The sequence below is a fragment of the Bos taurus genome, chromosome 11, assembly GCF_002263795.3.
Source record: "Bos taurus isolate L1 Dominette 01449 registration number 42190680 breed Hereford chromosome 11, ARS-UCD2.0, whole genome shotgun sequence".
In the NCBI taxonomy this organism is placed as follows: domain Eukaryota; kingdom Metazoa; phylum Chordata; class Mammalia; order Artiodactyla; family Bovidae; genus Bos; species Bos taurus.
The window spans coordinates 74,806,087-74,825,410 of NC_037338.1; the positions used below are offsets into that span (position 1 = coordinate 74,806,087).

The window sequence follows — 19,324 nt, forward strand, 5'->3', positions numbered from 1 at the left end:
GTCAAGGGCAAGCCCCCCATAAATGGTGGTGACTTGAGTTATTTAGTCTTTTGTGAAGAGACTAGGAGCTGAAAGGGGAGAAAAAACAGATGCTGAATTTGAGCTTCACCTGTCAGACGGCTCTCAGGTGGGGAAGAAAGTTCAGCACCCGGCGGAGAGCCGCAGGTCGTGGAATTCACGGAGAGATGACTGTCTTCTTACTGCTTGGCCAGAGTATTCGAGGTAGCTGCTCTGCGTGTGGATGAGGGCTGGAAGGCTCCTTTCTTGTCCTTTTTTGTTTGTTTTATAGAGGAGGGTGAGGGACGCTGAATGGACGACTGTTAGGTACGATGAAAGTGAGTCCTTCTTGGGTATTTGAAGGAAAGGCCGGTAACAAACCCATGAACAAAGGTGGGAATAACCTATGCCCGCCCCATCCCCATTCCAGGGGAATTGAGCTCCCAGGTGAGAAGGCTCCAGAGAGAACCCCACAGGGACTTGGGGTGGGGTGAGGCGCCTGCATCAGGGACGTGCTGGACACCCCTTGGCCCTCTTCCGAAACCTTGGGGTCTGCGGTGGCAGGAAACGCATCACCCAACCCCAGCATGTCACCTCGGGGAGGAGGAGCCAGGTGGGTCGGCACCCCTCCAGGAAGGGCTGCGGGTCCAGGGCTTCAGGGCCTCCCCGAGGGAAGAGACGAGCATGTGGACCAGGCCCGCGGGGTCCGCGGCCTCGGGACTTCGAGGGTGAGGAGCCGCACCCGGGCCAATTTCGGGTTCCCAAGGGAGTACGAGTCAGTGCCCGCCAGCGAGCGGGCGGGCCGTCAACTGCCCGGCCCGTCGCCTCCCTCCCCGCCCCCCGGCTTCCTGCGGAGGCCGCGGCCGCCATGTTGTGGGGCTGAGGCGGCGCCGCGGAGCCCGAGCGGCCGTGACAGGCTGCGCAACAGGTTCGCTGTCGGCGGCCTGACGACGAAGCAGGCGCGCAGCGGCGGCTGCCGAGCAGGTCTCCCGGCATCCGCCCGCGCCCGCGCCGCTGGTGCCGAGGGGCGCGGGGTCGCGCTGTGACGTGCGGGAGGCGCGGCGGGCGCGCCAGGTGGGTGAAGCCGCTGCTCGGGCTGCGGCAGGGCGCGGGGCAGGTGCGGGCGCTGCGGCGTCCGCCGCGGGGAGGCTTGCGGGCCGGGCCGGGAGGCGGCTGCGCGCCCCGCACGACGCGGACGGGCCCTCGGGAACCCGGGAGGCCCCCGAACTAGGCCCCTGGCAGTCTTGGCGGCGCCGGGCGGAAACCTCCGGCCCCGGGTTCCTGCCCCCGCGGCGCGGCCAGGGCGGACGGCCAGGAGCCGGGGCCGGGCTGCCTCTTCCCCGCGGCCAAACCCTGGACCCCTAGCCGCGGCCTCTTCTGGCAGGTGCGGACGCGGCGGCTGGCCCCCTGGCTTTCGGGGTGCGGGCAGAAGCGAACCAGCCCTGAGGGGCACCCGCCCGCTTCCTCGGGGCCCCATTTTATTTTCACAGAGTTGGTTTTCCTCCTTGGCAATGGTTGGTGCGGAATGTCAGGTGAGCCGCATCCCAGTGCGTCAAAGTAGCCCGAGTCACGAGAGGCCAGTGGGCGGATGCTCTGAGTCCGCCGCTCTCATTAAACCAAAGTTGGGAAATGTTACAATTTGAGTTCAGCGTTATTGACTTCCAGGGTATACAGGAAGCACGGAGAGCTGTAATCTCTTGGACCAGAGTAAAAGTTGATTGCTTTTATAATTCTTTTTGAAGACGCCTGCATGTGTATAGTGAATGGGTAAACCGAGGCTGAAATGCAGATGGCGTGCATTTTATAAAAAGATGATGTATTTGGATTTATTAATCCTGTGCGTTATAGTCGAGTGATTGCTGATGGCAAGTATGCTTGAGACTTGTATTTATTAGGAATATTTTTGATAGAATACTTTGTGATAGGAATTAAACTTAACACAAAAATGTTTGCTTTGCTAAATGCACTAGTTTGTTTTTGCTAGGGTTTACTTGCTTACCCAGAAATAGGCGAGTGTGCCTTGAAATTTTGTGTTGTCCTAGTCAGCTTAACTTAGGTAGCATAGACTCCAGGTTAAGCTTCTTAAGCCTCTTAAGAAAAGTAATTGCCTCTCTCCCTGTACTTCTTTGCTATGTTGTTAATCAGTGGTAAAACCTAAATACAATCTAAAAACATCACGTAAAACCCTTACATAAATTAATAATGACGTCTCTCAAAATTTAAAGATAGTAGCAATTTTGATGTGCTAGGTTTCTTTGGCTGTGCCTACCATTCCCTTGTAATTTATTTCCCCCAGCTTTATTGAGATATGCTTGAAATATATTCCTTATTACTTCAAAAGTAGGTAAGGTGAAAGTTGTTTCTAAAAGCTTCATTTAAGGACAAACAGAATTTTGTGTTTTTTTGGGATGCCATGGAAAAAAACGTGCATGGCTGCTGATTTAATGTGGTAGTAATGAGCCTCACGAACGCTTGCATCTTTTTATAGTTTAATGCATGTAATTGTTTTTTTTTGCTTACCTTTATAACAAAAGGTAGAATTGTTTGAGAAAACTTGACCTGTACTGAATTATTGAGCAGGGAGGTACTATTGTTAGTTCAGTATATCTCATGGCTAAAATTCAGATCTCACCAGAATATGAGAAAATTTATTCTACAATTGCTGGGATTAGAATTATAGTTTTTAAAAAATTTGTATTTTCACAAAATCTGGATAGTAAAAGGAACTTATATACATCCATCACCCAAACTCAGCAGCTTTCAAGACCTTCTTTACCCATCTCTTTCTTCCTTTATTTTTTTCACTCTATAGACTTACCATATCTCTTTTTTAAAGTGTAAATTTTCTTACATAACCTTAAGATTTTTACTTTGTTGTATCTTTAATGCAGAGTTTCAGAAATTTCTATCTAGTAAGACAAAAAGACCATTTATTGGATATCTACTTCAGCTACTTTCCTCAGTATTAAAATATATTTACCATTTTTGTCATTTATTGAACACTTACTGCCTCCCAGGCTCTGTGTTGTGTTATATAATCATTTAGGCTCACAGAGACCCTATGAATAGTTCTTTCCCACCCATCAAATAGATAAGGGAAATGTCAACCTGGAGGTTAACAGAGCTTCTTTAGGTTAACTGAGTTACTCTGGGTCACTGAGCTAGTAAGCCAGGTTTCAAACCAAGATTCTTCTAACTTCAACACCTGTTCCTTATCTGGTACATTCATCTTGGTTCAGAAATGAAAACAAAAGGTTATTTGGGCATTCAGTATTTGTTGAGTAAATGAATGAAAGTTTTGATACATATTATTCCATCAATAAGTAGCATTTTTATATACTGTATTTACTTGTAAAGCATTTATATTAGCAAGTTCCAAAAATGATTCAGAATAAACTAATTACCTTACTCAAAAAATGGTGGTATTTTATTACCATACAACAGTGCGTGTGCCTGTTTTTCTTTTTTTATATTCTAATATTTTCAGTACCTTATTTATGGAAAAATGTATGGAATAACTATTAATATTTATGAAGAAAGGCTAAAAATAGGCAGACGTTTTTGTGTGCCAATTGTTAAAGGCAGGACTCCAAGTGTGAAGTATAAAAATAGTGTTTAGGATTAGTTCTGTAAAAGAATAGTCCTATAGATGAAGCTGCATCAGAAACGCTATATTTTTTACTTGAGTTTGTTTTTTACTTTTTACCATTCTCTATCTACAGAGCACAGCGACTAAATTAGAGTCCTGTTGGGTAGAGTGTGCATATAGGTATTCTTGAGAAGGAGGAACTGAACTGGTCTTAAATGACCTACAGGCAGAGAGGAAGTGGGGGAGGGAGGAAGGAAACTGAGCAGAAAAGAATACATCTGAGCGAATACATCAAGAAATAATGTATAACTCTAAGAGGGCACCATGTTTCATTTTCAAATATTCTGAGAGATTAATTAAAAAAATGAATTTCACAGCTATATGAAGACACTGAATGATTTGTTTGTGAAGTTATTCAGCAGTGGTTATGGTAGACATTTAGAGATCTAATACCAGATGGCAGACTTTTAACTTGTTTTACTTAAGCAACTGTTTTATGTTTTCTAGATCATTTTTTTCACTAGTGCATATTCATTTTAGAAAAAGTATATGTATTTCAATAAAAATTTTATTTATTTTGGTCTGGATAAAAGTACAGGCCTTTAAGTTAAGCCTCCTGCTTATATCTGTTTTGAGCAACTTATTTTAATTCTCTAAGCTTCTGTTTCCTCATATGTAAAATGGGGAAAATAACAGTACCTATCTCAGTGCTGTTGTATGTAATATAAAGTCCTTACCACAGTGATTTCTGCTTGGTATAAGTGCTTAATAAATGTTACATATTATTATTCCAACTTATTTCAAAGAGAAATTTCAAAACTGAACTTAGTCGTCTTTCTATTTTTTATTTATTAAAGAAAATTTTGCTCTTGATGTTTAATCTTACCATCAAAACAATCCATAAAAGAAGGCTGGAAAATAGAGTAGAACTTAGCCACAATCCTTTCTCCCAACAAAGAATCTGCATTTTTAGTCCCCTTAATTTGGGGGAGGGTGGGAGGCATAGCCTAAAAGAAGCAAACGTTCTATATCTGGAAAAGAAGCTACTGCTTTGGTTTATTACTTCAAAGTCTTTGAATCCACATGCTTAAATAACTTCTACTTTTCAGTGTGAGGAGTATTTGGCTACTATGAGGTTGATAATGGGAAAGAATGACCAAGAACAGTGTCAAACTGCAGAGCCCACATAGATAAGGACCCATTCGGGTTTGCTTGGACAGTTTGGAGGACACTGATAACTTGCTGTATCATTTCATTTTTGCTTAAAAATAGGTATTTGGACACTTTCTTCACCACCTTGCCACTCCTCCACACTTAAGAATGATTGCTTAAATATGAGAATTAAGTAGGTCAAATTAATAAATTTCACAAATTATGCAACATTTGAGGACTTTACTTTTAGTGAGTGTGTGCTAAGTTGCCTCAGTCGTTTCTGACCCTTTGTGACCCTATGGACTGTGCCTTTGCGATGCTATGTATGGACTGTAGCCCACCAGGCTCCTCTGTCCATGGGATTCTCCAGGCAAGAATACTGGGGTGGGTTGCCATGCCCTCCTCCAGGGGCTCTTCCTGACTAAGGGATTTAACCTGTGTCCTTTACGTCTTCTGCATTGGCAGGCAGGTTCTTTACCACTGGTGTCACGTGGGAAGCCCTTTTAATGAGTATGAAATACTTTTTGGTGAATATAAGTGAGAACTTAGAGATTAATGAAGTTTGCTGGGAATGAAGCAGACTAGGAATGCTTGTGTAGCATTCATTCTCTAACTTTATGGTAAGCCCTTAAAACCTGAATGATAAAGAAGACTTGAGATTTAATTTCCCTTTATTCTCTTCTTCTCACTAGAAGCATTTTCAGCTTTACCTCTGCTAAATGTCCAGTGAAATGCTTAGACAACCTGTATTAGAAGACTTTCCCTCCCCACTTCTCCTTTCTTCTGGTGTCTGGTCTTCATTCCATATGTGTGTGTGTGTGTGTGTGTGTGTGTGTGTGTATATTTTTTTTTTTTGGCTGTGCAGCATGTGGGATCTTACTTCCCTGACCAGGGATTGAACTCATGCTCCCTGCCATGGAAGTGTTGTGTCCTAACCACTGGACTGCCAGAGAAGTCCCTTCCTTCCATGAATATGAAGTTTTTTCCTCCTTCCAGCATCCTAGTTCCTACATCCAGAATCTAGGGTTCCATTGTTCCCTGAAAGCTGAGTTACTTGGATGATTGAGATGGAAAGAGCCATGCCATTCAGGTTTGAGACAGATACAGATAACTCAAAGCTTTCTGACCACTCCTTTCCGGGACCTGGGTTTTATAGTCTTTATAACCTGGTGGTCATCCCATCTTGAAAAAGTACGTGCTGCAGCTGCCTCTTATATCCATGTTTACTATTGCTTTCCTCATTAGGTTGACTTTACCCCAACTTTATCTTTCTAGGGGTTTCAATGGGGGGAAAAGAAGCTCCTCTTCCCTCTTTTTCTGCCCTCTGCTTTAACTTTCTTTTATTCTCAGCCTCTTTCTTCTTTAAAAAGTTAAACCTAACAGAAGTCACTCATAATTCTTGATACTGAATTCATTCGTTCTTCTAGCAAATAATGAATGTCTTCATGCCAGGAACTGATCCAACCACTGAGAGTATAAACAGTAAACAAAACACACAAAAACCCTGCCCTGTGCTACTTGTATTCAGGAATGGGGAGTGGAGACAAAAATGGCTAGGAGTTAGAATTTGCTGAGTGCTATGGAGAAAAGTAAGGTAGGAAATGGGGCTAGGGAATGTGTGGGCAGTTGGGTGGGGGTAAATGGAGAGAAGAGTTTGCCTCATTCAAAATTATTAAAGAATTCAAAATTGGGAGGATTATTGTACACATTTTATGAGTTAATTTAATAGTATTTCAGATCATTGTATTTAACAGAAATGTTTATCATTCACTATCTGGTTTGGACCTGGTAGATCTCTTAATATTTCTATTTTCTAGTAACTTAAGCCAGAAAACAAAAAACCTCAGGTACAACGTGAACCTAGAGCAGATAAACTATTTATCAAATAGCATAGAATAGATACCTTAATTTGATTTTTTCTAAAAGTGCTATATTGTGTTTGTTTTTAAATTCTATAGACTTTTGGTTTATGCTATTTTTGTTATGAGTAGCATAAGGTTCCTTGTGTAAAACTGGAAAGCTGCAGGGAAATTGAAGGAAGAAAATTATAGTCCTTAATAATCATATTATCAGAGAAATGTTGAGTGTTAATATTTTGGTAGATCTCATCTAGAAATTTTTCTTTGGGAAAAATGGGGATTATATATTCTGCTTTTGTTATCTGCTTTTTAGTTTAGTAGCACTTATCAAAACCATAGTTCTACTTTATATTTATCTACAATAAAATTTTTATTGGCTAAATAATATTGTCTTGCTTATGCTGCTGCTAAGTCGCTTCAGTCGTGTCCAACTCTGTGCGACCCCATAGACAGCAGCCTACCAGGCTCCCCTGTCCCTGGGACTCTCCAGGCAAGAACACTGGAATGGGTTGCCATTTCCTTCTCCAATGCATGAAAGTGAAAAGTGAAAGTGAAGTCGCTCAGTCATGTCCGACTCTTAGCGACCCCATGGACTACAGCCTACCAGGCTCTTCCACCCATGGGATTTTCCAGGCAAGAGTACTGGAGTGGGGTGCCATTGATACTGGATGTTAATAATGTCTAACGTCTATTGATACTACTGTATCCTGGTTACTTTTGAGACACTTTACATACTTTTGCTCATTTAGTCTTTAGTCTCTCTTTAAGAGCTGTTCTATGATTATTTATTTTACAGCTAAGAAAATTGAGCAAGGACAAGTTTGGTAATTTTCCCAAGATCCCACAGCCAGTAAGTGGGAGCCATAGGTTATGAACTTATTCTGACTCCATAGCCTGTGCTTGTATCACTGTCTCATATTGTTTCTCAACATTAAGGTAGTTTATAGTTGTTTTTGTTGTTATTTTAAGTTGTGCCACAGCTAACATCCTTGTAACCATATCTGACTTTATGATTATTTCCTTAGAATAAATTTCTAGTAGTTGCAGTAACATTGGGTCAAAAGGTGTGGGTACTTTCTAAGGCCCATGTAAATGTATTGCCAAGTTGTCTTCCAGAAAAACTTGTCAGTACCAAAGTGTTCTCTTAACCAGATAAAACCAGATTCCCCACATGCTTAGGAACACTTCTTTTTAAATCTAATAATTTGATAAAGACCCTTGTTTTAATTTTTCTTTCTCTGAATATTAGTAGTGAAGTGAAAGTTGGCCAGTCGTGTCCACCTCTTTGCAGCCTCATGGCTATACAGTCCATGGAATTCTCCAGGCCAGAATACTGAAATTGGTAGCCTTTCCCTTCTCCAGGGGATTCTCCCAACCCAGGGATTGAACCCAGGTCTCCCGCATTGCAGGCAGATTCTTTACCAGCTGAGCCACAAGGGAAGCCCAAGAATACTGGAGTGGGTAGCCTATTCCTTCTCCAGCCTATTTTACCCAGGAATCAAACCAGGGTCCCCGGTGTTGCAGGCAGATTATTTACCAACTGAGCTATCAGGGAAGCCCTAATATTAATAAGGTAATACTTAAAGTTTTTTTCTTTGAGAAATATTTGTCTCTGTCCTTTTCTCACTTCATTGGCATGTTCATCTCTTGGTTATTTCTAAGATTTCTTTAAATACTAAGAATAGTAACTCTTTGCTTATAGGTATAAATTTTTTTTCCAAGTTTGTATCTTAGCTTTGTAAATGAATTCTTATCAATTGTAATGATAATAGCTAGGGTTTATGTAGTAATCACCGTGTGTGTGCGTGCGCACGCGTGCGTGCTTAGTCACTCAGTCATGTCCAACTCTTTGTGACCCCACGGACTGCAGACCACCAGACTCCTCTGTCCATGGAATTTTCATGCCAAGAATACTGGAGCGGTTTGCCATTTCCTATTCCAGAGGATCTTGCCAACCCAGGGATTGAATCTGTGTCTCTTGCATCTCCTGCTATATTAATTGATTATATTAATTAACTCATTTAATTTTTATAATATCTCTTCTCTATGAGGTAGGTGCAGTTATTAGCTCCATTTACAAAGTACTCTGACAGCATGTTTTAAATTCTCAAACGGTTTTTTCTTCTGTGTCCTTGCCCATTTCTGTTCTCAGTTCCTTAGAATCTCTTTTCCTAGCCTAATGGGTGATACCTTTTGTTCAGTTTTTCATTTCTTAGTTTAGAAGTTATTTTCTCTGGTATTAGTCATCTAACAACTTTCTAGTTCCCCAAGGCAAAGTTAGGTGCCCATCTTCTGTCTTTTCTTTATACCTGTTGCACTTACATGCAGTTATCATTTTTGGTCTTATTCCTCTTGTGTATTCCCTGCTCTTATACATTTTATACAGATGCTGTACATCTGAATACTCTGTAAATATTTGTTGATTTGAATTAAAGGTGCTCATGATACTGTTGGTGATATAAGAAAGAAATCAACTTTCCCAGTATGTAAAATAGAGAAACTTAAACTAAGGAAGTTAACTCTGGAACTCAACTTTGAAGGCCAGTGGGGAAGGAGGCAGAAAGAGGGGGGCCTAGAGACTGAGTGCAAACACACATGGAATTTCCCGTTCTGGGAACAACAAGTGATTTACAGTGATTTTGAGGTTTATCAGCTTTGCCTCTGGGAAAGCCTGATGTAATAAATCCCTCCTTCACCCAGCATACCTGGTCTAGTGTTAGTATTTCAGTCTTTCTTCTGGAGCTCTTCTGTTATAAAACAGAGCTCAGTTTCTTTTCTGACTTCCTCATTTTTCCAGTGTGACAGGAGCGGGGGAAGTTGGCAGGTCCTGGTATAATCTTGATAAGATCTTGAAATGCCCAGGGAAATTTTGTGACTTGGTGGGGAAGGCCCACTGGCAGCCTTTGCTGAAAGTGGAAGCCTTGGGCTTGGGGAGAGAGGAAACCCTGCAGCCCTCTGTGAAGACTTGGGTTCCTGCACGCCCTTTGCTGGTTGTCAGCACATGGCACGAGACCTCAATGTCTTTTCTCTCTGGCCTTCATTATGTTTCTGTTCTTCTAGCTTTGATACAAGACTAAGAGACGTTCTTCTCTGGCTGTAGTCTTGAGGTATACTGACTGCTGGTCTTGAGGAAGAAGTGAGCACTTTACAGATTGACAATATAATTTATTTGTCATTTAATTTGATATTTTTTCAAATCCTCCTCTTCACATCTCATCGTGTAACTAAAACTTTTTTTAATTATGAAAATAATTCATGCTGATTGAAGAAACTTTGTAAAATAGAGGAAAAGAAAAGTAAGAGAAAAGTTATTCCAACAACCAATTACAACCACATTTTGGTGTCTCCCACCACCCTGTTTTTGCTCTTTGTTTTTACATACGTATTTTTGTACATGTTTTACAATACAGCACTGTAGTTAGGAACATGGCTTGTGCTATCTGGGGTTTTAGTTACAGCTTAGCCTTTTATTAGCTTTGTGAGTATAACTGTCTCAGTAAGCCTTAGTTGTCTTTTCTTTAAAAAGTGGCAGTTTCATAAAATATTTATCCCTAGAGTTTTTGTGAGGATGAAGAAATAATATGTGTTCAGTGTGACCATCTCATAATGACTTTTCAATAAATCTAACAGTAATAATCAGGCCTGTCCTTTGGTTAGGTCATCGAGGGGTGCTCCTCTGGCCTGTGCTTGGAGAGAGGAGGTAGGTCAGGTTACTGTACCTTTCTTTTCTGAAATAATTAAAATTCAACTTCAAAATTTTTTTTAACATTCTCAAGGGGCCTATGAAAATGTTTACACTGAGACCTCCTTTAAAATATGACTTTTATCTTGGCCTAGCCTCACAATGGGTGAGTGGCCCTGGGCCTCAGACTTCTAGGCCCATCTCAGATACATGGTGATGATGGTATCAATGATGTTTCAATAACAGTGGCAAGTATAGACCTGAGTGTCAGGCTTGGTGTTTGGTAAGTATTCAGTGATTGTTAGCTGTTCTTTTTAATAATGATAAATACACATTTATAGTATGTTATAAATTATAAATTCCAGTGGATGTTGGCAAATTTTATATGCAGAGTACATCATGTGACATACTGTGCTGGATGTAGTACAAACTGGAATCAAAATTGCTGGGAGAAATATCAATAACCTCACATATACAGATGACACCACCCTTATGGCACAAAGTGAAGAGGAACTGAAGAGCCTCTTGATGAAAGTGAAAGAGGAGAGTGAAAAAACTGGCTTAAAACTCAGCATTCAAAAAAGAAGATCATGGCATCCAGTCCCATCACTTCATAGCAAATAGATGGGGAAACAGTGGAAAAAGTGAGAGACTTTTTTTTCTTGGTCTCCTAAATCACTGCAGATGGTGACTGCAGCCATGAAATTAAAAGACACTTGCTCCTTGGAAGAAAAGCTATAACAAACACAGACAGCATATTAAAAAGCAGAGACATTGCCAACAAAGGTTTGTCTAGTCAAGGCTATGGTTTTTCCAGTAGTCATGTATGGATGTGACAGTTGGACTATAAAGAAAGCTGAGCACCGAAGAATTGATGCTTTTGAACTGTGGTGTTGGAGAAGACTCTGGAGAGTCCCTTGGACTGCAAGGAGATCCAGCCAGTCCATCCTAAAGGAAATCAGTCCTGAATATTCATTGGAAGGACTGATTCTGAAGCTGAAACTCCAGTACTTTGGCCGCCTCATGCAAAGAACTGGCTCATTGGAAAAGACCCTGATGCTGGGAAAGATTGAAGGCAGGAGGAGAAGGGGATGACAGTGGATGAGATGGTTGAATGGCATCACTGACTCAATGAACATGAGTTTAAGCAAGCTCTGGGAGTTGGTGATACACAGGGAAGCCTGGCGTGCTGCAGTCTGTGGGGTTGCAAAGAGTCAGACGTGACTAAGAGACTGAACTGATAAATTATAAAAGCATAAACAGTTTCCAGATTATTACATAATCTTCCTGAAATTTTTTTTAAAAAGTTATTGAGGTATCTATCTAGATATAGATATATCTGTATATTTAGATAGATCAATCTATCTACCTATATATATCTAGATAGATGTCTATCTATATATATCTAGATTGATCGATCTATATATATCTAGATCAGATCTATCTAGATATATAATTCACATATCACTATGAATTTGACTGAAGTGGCAGCATAATACTTGGCTCAGTGTGTTCTCCCCTTATTGGATACTCATATCGTTTCCAATTTTTCTCTAGTAACTAATAATAGCTGCAGTAAATGTCACTGTAAGTAAAGCACTTCCCACATTTATTATTGTTTCCTTGTGACAGATTTCCAGAAATGAAATCATTGACTTACAGGATAAGAATTTTATTAGGATTCTTGCTGTATATTTTCACACTACCTTCTGAAGAGCTCTGATGGTTTGTACCCCCATGAGTATGTCTGTAACCCTCCTCTCTTCTCACCTTTGCTAGCCCTGAATACTGCTAGCCCTAGGGTCTGGTTTTTTTTTTTTTTTTTAAAGTAAGTCTGTAAGGAGAAACAAAATAAAAATTTGCATTTTCTCGATTGATTAGTAATGTTAACATCTATTAGCCAGTTTTATTTCCTCTTTGGAAATTGTCTATTTAAAGTCTTAGTGTTTTCATTATCTAAGTAGTTCTATGTACATTAAACATGATAACTATCATATTTGTTTTGCTTTTTCTCCAATTGTATATCTTTTAATTTTGTATTCAGCAGAAGTCTAAAAATATTTGTATGGACGAATCTTTACTATTTCTTTTGCATATATAATAGCTTCAGGACTTAGTTATCTTTGTTTTAGGGAGGTGATATTTTACTTGAAGGTAAAGCATCTACCTGAATTTTTTCCCTCTATACTATTTTTTAGAATATTTACTTATTTTTTTGACCGTGTGGGGTCTTAGCTGTGGCCCACAGGCTTGGTTGCCCCATAGAATGTGGGGTCTTGCCTCCCCGACCAGGGATCGAACTCATGTCCCCTGCCCTGGAAGGTAGATCTTCAACCATTGGACCACCAGGAAAGTCCTCTCCTTCTATACTTCTTAATCAAGTCAAGGAAATAGTTTTGCTTTAATATTTAGTCCTAATATGAGACGGAAGAGGATAGACCAACTAGCCAGCTCCCACCAGCCCACCCCTTACAGCAGTGCAGGCTGAGTCACAAGCTATTCTTAGGTATTTTTTCCCCTTTCATGTGGGTGAATTGTCTTGTTCAGACTTGTTGACTAATTCTTCTAAAATTGGTCTAATTTAGATCTTCATTATCGGAGCACTAGCTACTTCAGTTATTAGTTTACCATTTCTGTTCTTTTTTTGCCCTATTGGTCGATTCTTTGTGGACTAAACTTAACATTTATAGAAGTCCAAGTTCACAGCTTATATTCAGACACCTTAAACTGAAGATGTTAAGTTGCAGAACTAGAACTGAGAACTAAATTTGTGTAGAGCAGTTCTCTTTTTGAAGCTTTTGAGTCTCAACATGCTTTGTGTATTTGGGGCCCTAAACCTCTTAGTAGAAATAATAATCACCTTTTACTCAAATGTAATCAATATTTGTAAGAAAAACATCTCCTTTTTATTAGTAATTGGTACAACTGCAGTTGTCATACCAATTCAGTGAAATTAAGCCAATTCTTAATAGTTGAAAATGAAGATGAAGTAATAGTAGTAACAGCCATCATTTATGAGCACCATCAGTGTGCCAGCTGTTTTACAGACATGATACCTGAGCCTTAAAAGAGCCTGGCATTTAGGTGCCATCAATCACATTTATAAGTTAGAAAACTGAAGCTATGTCATGTGCAAGTCTCCTAAACTAAAAGTAACTACACTGGGATTAGAACTCGAATTGGTTAATCTGCTTTCAAAGTTCAACTTCCAGATTGTCAGCTTGCTTGTCCTCAGTGCAGTTGAAAGGATGCTAATCTCTCAGTGTCAAAGCTTTTGTATTAAAGGATATTTTAGTACCCACCCTATGGCTGAGCACTAGGTATATGAAGATGAGACATTCACAGGAACTCCCAGTCTGATAGAGATGGGCAGGCATGAAAATAAAGGTTACAGTATTTGGTGGTATGTAGTTTATTGGAGATATATACAAAATAAAATGAGGATGTGGCAAAAGAAGGTTTTTAAGTGGAAGTATCACTGAGAAGTGTCAGATTCAGAGAGGGGGGTAATAAGAATAAGATGGCATAGAGGTGGAGGGGGAAGGTATTCTAACACTGGAAATGTAGGCAGAGGATAAACCCTAAAATATCTTATATGCCATGTGGAGAAAATTAAATACTTTTTGAAAATATCAGTTTTATCAAGATATAATTCATATACTATAAAATTCACCCTTTCAAAGTTTACAATTCTGTTATTTTTATTACAATCACAGAATTGCACAAGCATCATCACTAATTTTAGGTTACTTTATTTGTCCCAAAGAACCCCCTATGCCCATTAGCATCCTCTCTCCATTTCCCAGCTCTGCTGCTGCTGCTGCTAAGTCGCTTCAGTCGTGTCCGACTCTGTGCGATCCCATAGACGGCAACCCACCAGGCTCCCCCGTCCCTGGGATTCTCCAGGCAAGAACACTGGAATGGGTGCCATTTTCTTCTCCGATGCAGGAAAGTGAAAAGTGAAAGTGAAGTCGCTCAGTTGTGTCCAACTCTTAGCGACCCCATGGACTGCAGCCTACCAGGCTCCTCCGTCCATGGGATTTTCCAGGCAAGAGTACTGGAGTGGGGTGCCATTGCCTTCTCCGTTTCCCAGCTCTCAGTTCAGTTCAGTTAATTCGCTCAGTCGTGTCCGACTCTTTGCGACCCCATGAATCGCAGCACACCAGGCCTCCCTGTTCATCACCAACTCCTGGAGTTCACTCAGACGCATGTGCATCGAGTCGGTGATGCCATCCAGCCATCTCATCCTCTGTCCTCCCCTTCTCCTCCTGCCCCCAATCCCTCCCAGCATCAGGTAACCACTAACCCATGAATTTGCCTCTGTGAATTTGCCTCTTCTGGACATTTCATATAAATGAGACATAGAATACATGGTCTTTTGTTACTGACTTCTTTTACTTACTGTAATGTTTGTTTTTAAAGTGCATCCATATTGTACCATGTGTCAGTAATTCATTTCTTTTTATGGTCAAATATTCCATTGTATGGGTATACCACATTTTGTTTATCCATTCATCAGTTGATGGTCATTTAGGTTTCCACTTTTGAGCTATTATGAACAGTACTGTTGTGAGCATTTGTATACAAGTTTTTATATGGACATAGGTTTATATTTTCATTTCTCTTGGGTTCATATCTGAAGGTGGAATTGCTGGGTTTTATGGTAACCTGTGCTTAACATTTTGAGGAACTGCCAAATTGTTTTCCAAAGCAGCTAAATAGTTTTACTTTCTCACCAGCAAGGTATGAGGGATCCAGTTTAGTAGGAGATCAGATCCCCTGGAGAAGGAAATGACAACTCACTCCTGTATTTCTTGCTTGGGAAATTCCATGGGCAGTGGAGCCTGATGGGCTATATAGTCCATGGGTCACAAAAGAGTCTGAAACAACTTAGCGAGTAAACAACTCGCTAATAGTATAAAATAGATTTTATACTATTGGTAAGCACAGTCACAGTGGTTGAAAACTATTGGATTCTGTTCCTGCTTCCCAGTGTCTTTCAAGACATAGGTCAGAAACCTTTTTCTAATGAATGGAACTAAAATGCAAATAATTTCCTCAATTCTGTGGGCTACTTAAAATCTGAGTTATTAAGGATTACTGAAATTTAGTATTTATGTATTAAAACTAACCAATTTCTAGAGCTTACTGAGTGTCCTAATTCAGTTTTTTTCTAAGAAATCTGTTAACTCTACAAAACTTTGGCAGCATCAGGTTGAATTGAAAAATTCCTACTATGCACTCCCACAACAGTGGATGCTGTTTCAGTGTATCATTGGGTTGTCTTGAGTTTGACTTGGTTCCATTTCTGCTATTCTTGAATTGATTGCAGTCACAGAATTATGTTGTTTTAATTTTGTTGACCATTTGTATAACTATTTCATTGCTATAACTTCATCATAGAGTTATTTTTCTACTGAAAAATAGGAGCACATAGGTAGGTTGAATCTCTTTCCTGTTCCACATAGGTAGGCAATAGTTAGAATAGTTTGAGAATGAATGGCTTACATAATTGGAAGGTTTCTTTCCCACTCTAGTATTCCACTCTAATACATTTTTAAAGTGGAAATTAATGTATGTTATAATTAAGGGTTTTAACTATGGAGTACATGCACTCCCCAAATTGGCTTTGAAAGTCTGAAAGCTTTGAAATTGTTCACCACATTTTGTGCATTTGTGTTTTTTCCAGAGAGAGAAACTGGGTTTGCCAAATTTCTTTTTTAAAAAAGAAGTCCATGGCCCTCAAAATTAAAGAATTCAGATGGATGAAGAGAATTTGTAAATTTGAGATTTGGGATATTTGGGGGAAGTGAGATCTTGCTTTGGTTATGTGTTGCTTCTCAGTGATAGATATTTTCTGGATACACATCTTTTAAAAGGGTGACTCATTCCATGTTAGAATAGCTCTCTTTTATTCTTTCCTGATAATTTTTTGTCCCTGTCAGTACTTTGAGTTTGCCTTGAAAGTCCTCACTGCATATTTATTATTACTATTTTCTATTTTATTATTAAAGTAATATTTATCTATTATTTTATATTTACTTTCTTGTATGATTGGATTGCTCTTTATTCAAGGTGTTATTTTTGCTGCCCTGATTGCATGCTTTACTTGAATTGGTATTTTTAAAAAATGGTTTGATAGAATAAGAAAATGAATGCTTTTCTACCCATTGACTTCTAATTTCTTTTTCCTTTACTCTCTTGTTCTGTTTGTGTTTTGATTGAGATTGGAAAGTACCAGTAGCTGGTGAAAGCTCTTCCCATGCAGGCCTTGCTCGGGTGTTGTGGCATCAGCTTGGATATTGGGTTCTCAAGGCCTCTGCAGGACAGTGTGGCTGGAGGAGTATACTTCTTCTCTGTAGCTGTTTTACCATCATGTGCAGCATGGTTGGATTTGAGATATGAGACTGGCAATTTCGGTTAAATGTTTTTGATAAAACAGACTTGTTACTTAATATTGTTTATAATAGACTAAGAAATTGTCAGGGGGAAAAGAAAAAGAGAAATTGACAAGGTGAGGTTCTGGATGATATTGGCTATAGGGTTAAAGTATGGTTATAGTATAATACAAGTATATTTGGTCTGTGTCCCTGGTTCCTGGCACAGAGCTCCTAAAACCTTTGAAATTCCCTGAGTGATAGGAAAGTTGCTTTCCATCATACCTGAGCTTATGTTAATGAGGTGACTTAAGAGTGGCACCTCTGGATAGCCTCAGTGTAAGGCTGCTGCTGCTGCTAAGTCGTTTCGGTCATGTCCGACTCTGTGCGACCCCATAGACGGCAGCCCACCAGGCTCCCCCGTCCCTGGGATTCTCCAGGCAAGAACACTGGAGTGGGTTGCCATTTCCTTCTCCAGTGCATGAAAGTGAAAAGTGAAAGTGAAGTCTCTCAGTCGTGTCCTACTCTTAGTGAGCCCATGGACTGCAGCCTACTAGGCTCCTGCATCCATGGGATTTTCCAGGCAAGAGTACTGGAGTGGGGTGCCATTGCCTTCTCCACAGCGTAAGGCTAGATAACCAGAAAGACTTAGAGAACTAGAGGATTGGAATTTTCAGCCCCATCCACCAACCTCCAAGAAAAACAAGTGAGTGTTGGAGTTTGAACTTCTGTTTATATACATAAATTCGCAATTTTGAATATTTGCATCCTATTCCAGAATTTTATATTTTAAAAAAATTTCCATTGTATCATAAACATTGACTATCTACTATAACCTTGAAATTATCATTTGTGAATAGATGCATTTTATTCTAAGTGAATATAACCTTATTTTCTTGTTCCTTTCTTCGTTAGATAAATTACCTTATTTGTATTTTTTCTGCTGTTGATGACTCTGTGATACATATCTTTGCATTCTATTTTCCTCCTTTGGATTATTTTCTTAAGATAAATTCTTACAAATGGGCCAGGTGGGCATTTTGTTTTGGATGAATGTTGTCAAATTTAAAGGTACAAACTTTACCTTAAACCTTCTACTTCTGTGATATTTGCCTTCTTTAAAAAATTGATGCATTTTTTTTTCGGATAATTTAAAATTAATAGGAAAATTGAGCAGATAGTACAGAGTTTCCCATACACCCTTCTACCTATTATTAACAACATGTTAATACAGTACACTTATTGTAATTAATTAACCAGTGTTGGCACATTATTATTAACTAATGTCCATGCTTTACTTACTTTCCCTTAGTTTTTACCTGATGACCTTTTTCTGTACCAGGATCCCATACTATAGTACATTTAATTGTCATGGCTCCCTAGGCTCCTCTTGATTGTTGTTACTCTTAGTTGTGACGGTTACTCAAACTTTACTTGTTTCTGATGACTCTGTCTTGAAGGGTACTGGTTAGGTATATTATAATGTCCCTCTGTTGGGATTTGGTGTTTTTGTCACAAGACAGACAACCATGGACCAAGTAGGCAAGTGAACCAGATGTGTACATTGCAACGTAATTTGCCAAAATGAATATGTTTCTTGTATACCAAAAATATATGTTAGTATATCACGTTTACTGTAACCATTAAGTACCTAGAAGTAAATGAGACAAGAGTAGGACTCTACTGAAGGATGCAAAAAATACACATCTGAGAACAGTCTCAAAAATTATGAAAAAATAGGACAGTGAGTAGAGAGGGATTTGCATATTCTAACACTATGGTAGTTAGAACCCTAAGATAGGAGTACACAGGAAGACCCACTGAACAGAAATAAACACAGGCTATGAGTAAACTTAGTGTATAAGAGGAGAGATGCATTTTACACTAATTAGTAAAAGCTAAATTATTTCATAAATGGTCTCAGAAGAAGTGGTAGACATCATTAGTGGTGGAAAAGTGGAGAAAATAATTTAGACTTATATCTGTCATTCCATTCCAAAATAAAAAATTCTGAATAAATCAAATATATAAAAATTTTTAAATGTACATGTACTAGAAGAAAATTTGGGCAGTTTCTCATATGAGACAGACCTTTCTTAGCATGAGAGCATACTCAGTGGTCATAAAGGAAAAGATTGATAAAAAGAACAAAGTTGGTATAACAACAAATTGGATAAAAAGTGTTTGTAACATGTAAGTCTGGGAGACTGAAAGGGCAGAGTGTGAAGTAGTCTTCTAAGAGAGTAGGGGAGCAGATGAACTAGGGAAATGTGGACTTGTCAGGCAGGACGTGGGGTACACTGGAGTTAGTGGTCAGGAATTTAAAGTGAGACCAGGCAGCATTTATATAGTCATGTAATAACTAGAGAGTTGGATTTACAAAAGACTGGTATTTTGCCAGATGTGTAGTATGTAGGGGGAGAGGGAAGCTGAGGATGTTTACAGCAAACTGCTTATAATGGTGAGCTGTGATATTTAATTTGGGCAAGGAGGGATATTAGGACATGAGGAAGGGTGTAAGGATATAAGGAACATTGAGGGACAGTTAAAAGGTGAGAAGATCAATAGTTTGTAGGTCCAAGTAGGGTCAAAGAATTGTTGGCGTTAGGCAACTGGAGAGATTCAGCTTTTGAGATGGTGCTGGTGTAAGGGGCATGGGAGACTTGAA

The 19,324-nt window shown here is 39.7% G+C and overlaps 1 protein-coding gene across 8 annotated transcripts in view; it reads left to right on the top strand.

Moving 5' to 3' along the window:
• The first annotated feature begins 646 nt into the window (after nt 1-646).
• ITSN2 (intersectin 2) overlaps nt 647-19,324 on the top strand; it is a 126,198-nt gene continuing 107,520 nt past the window's right edge. For 4 of the 8 annotated variants that reach the window (XM_059891815.1, XM_059891814.1, XM_010810287.4 and 1 more), the window contains exon 1: nt 647-725. The gene's annotated coding sequence lies outside the window, so the exon portion shown is untranslated. Of the gene's footprint in view, nt 726-849; nt 1,072-19,324 lie in introns of those variants that run through there. The other 4 variants (XM_059891813.1, XM_059891818.1, XM_010810285.4 and 1 more) reach the window with 1 other exon arrangement.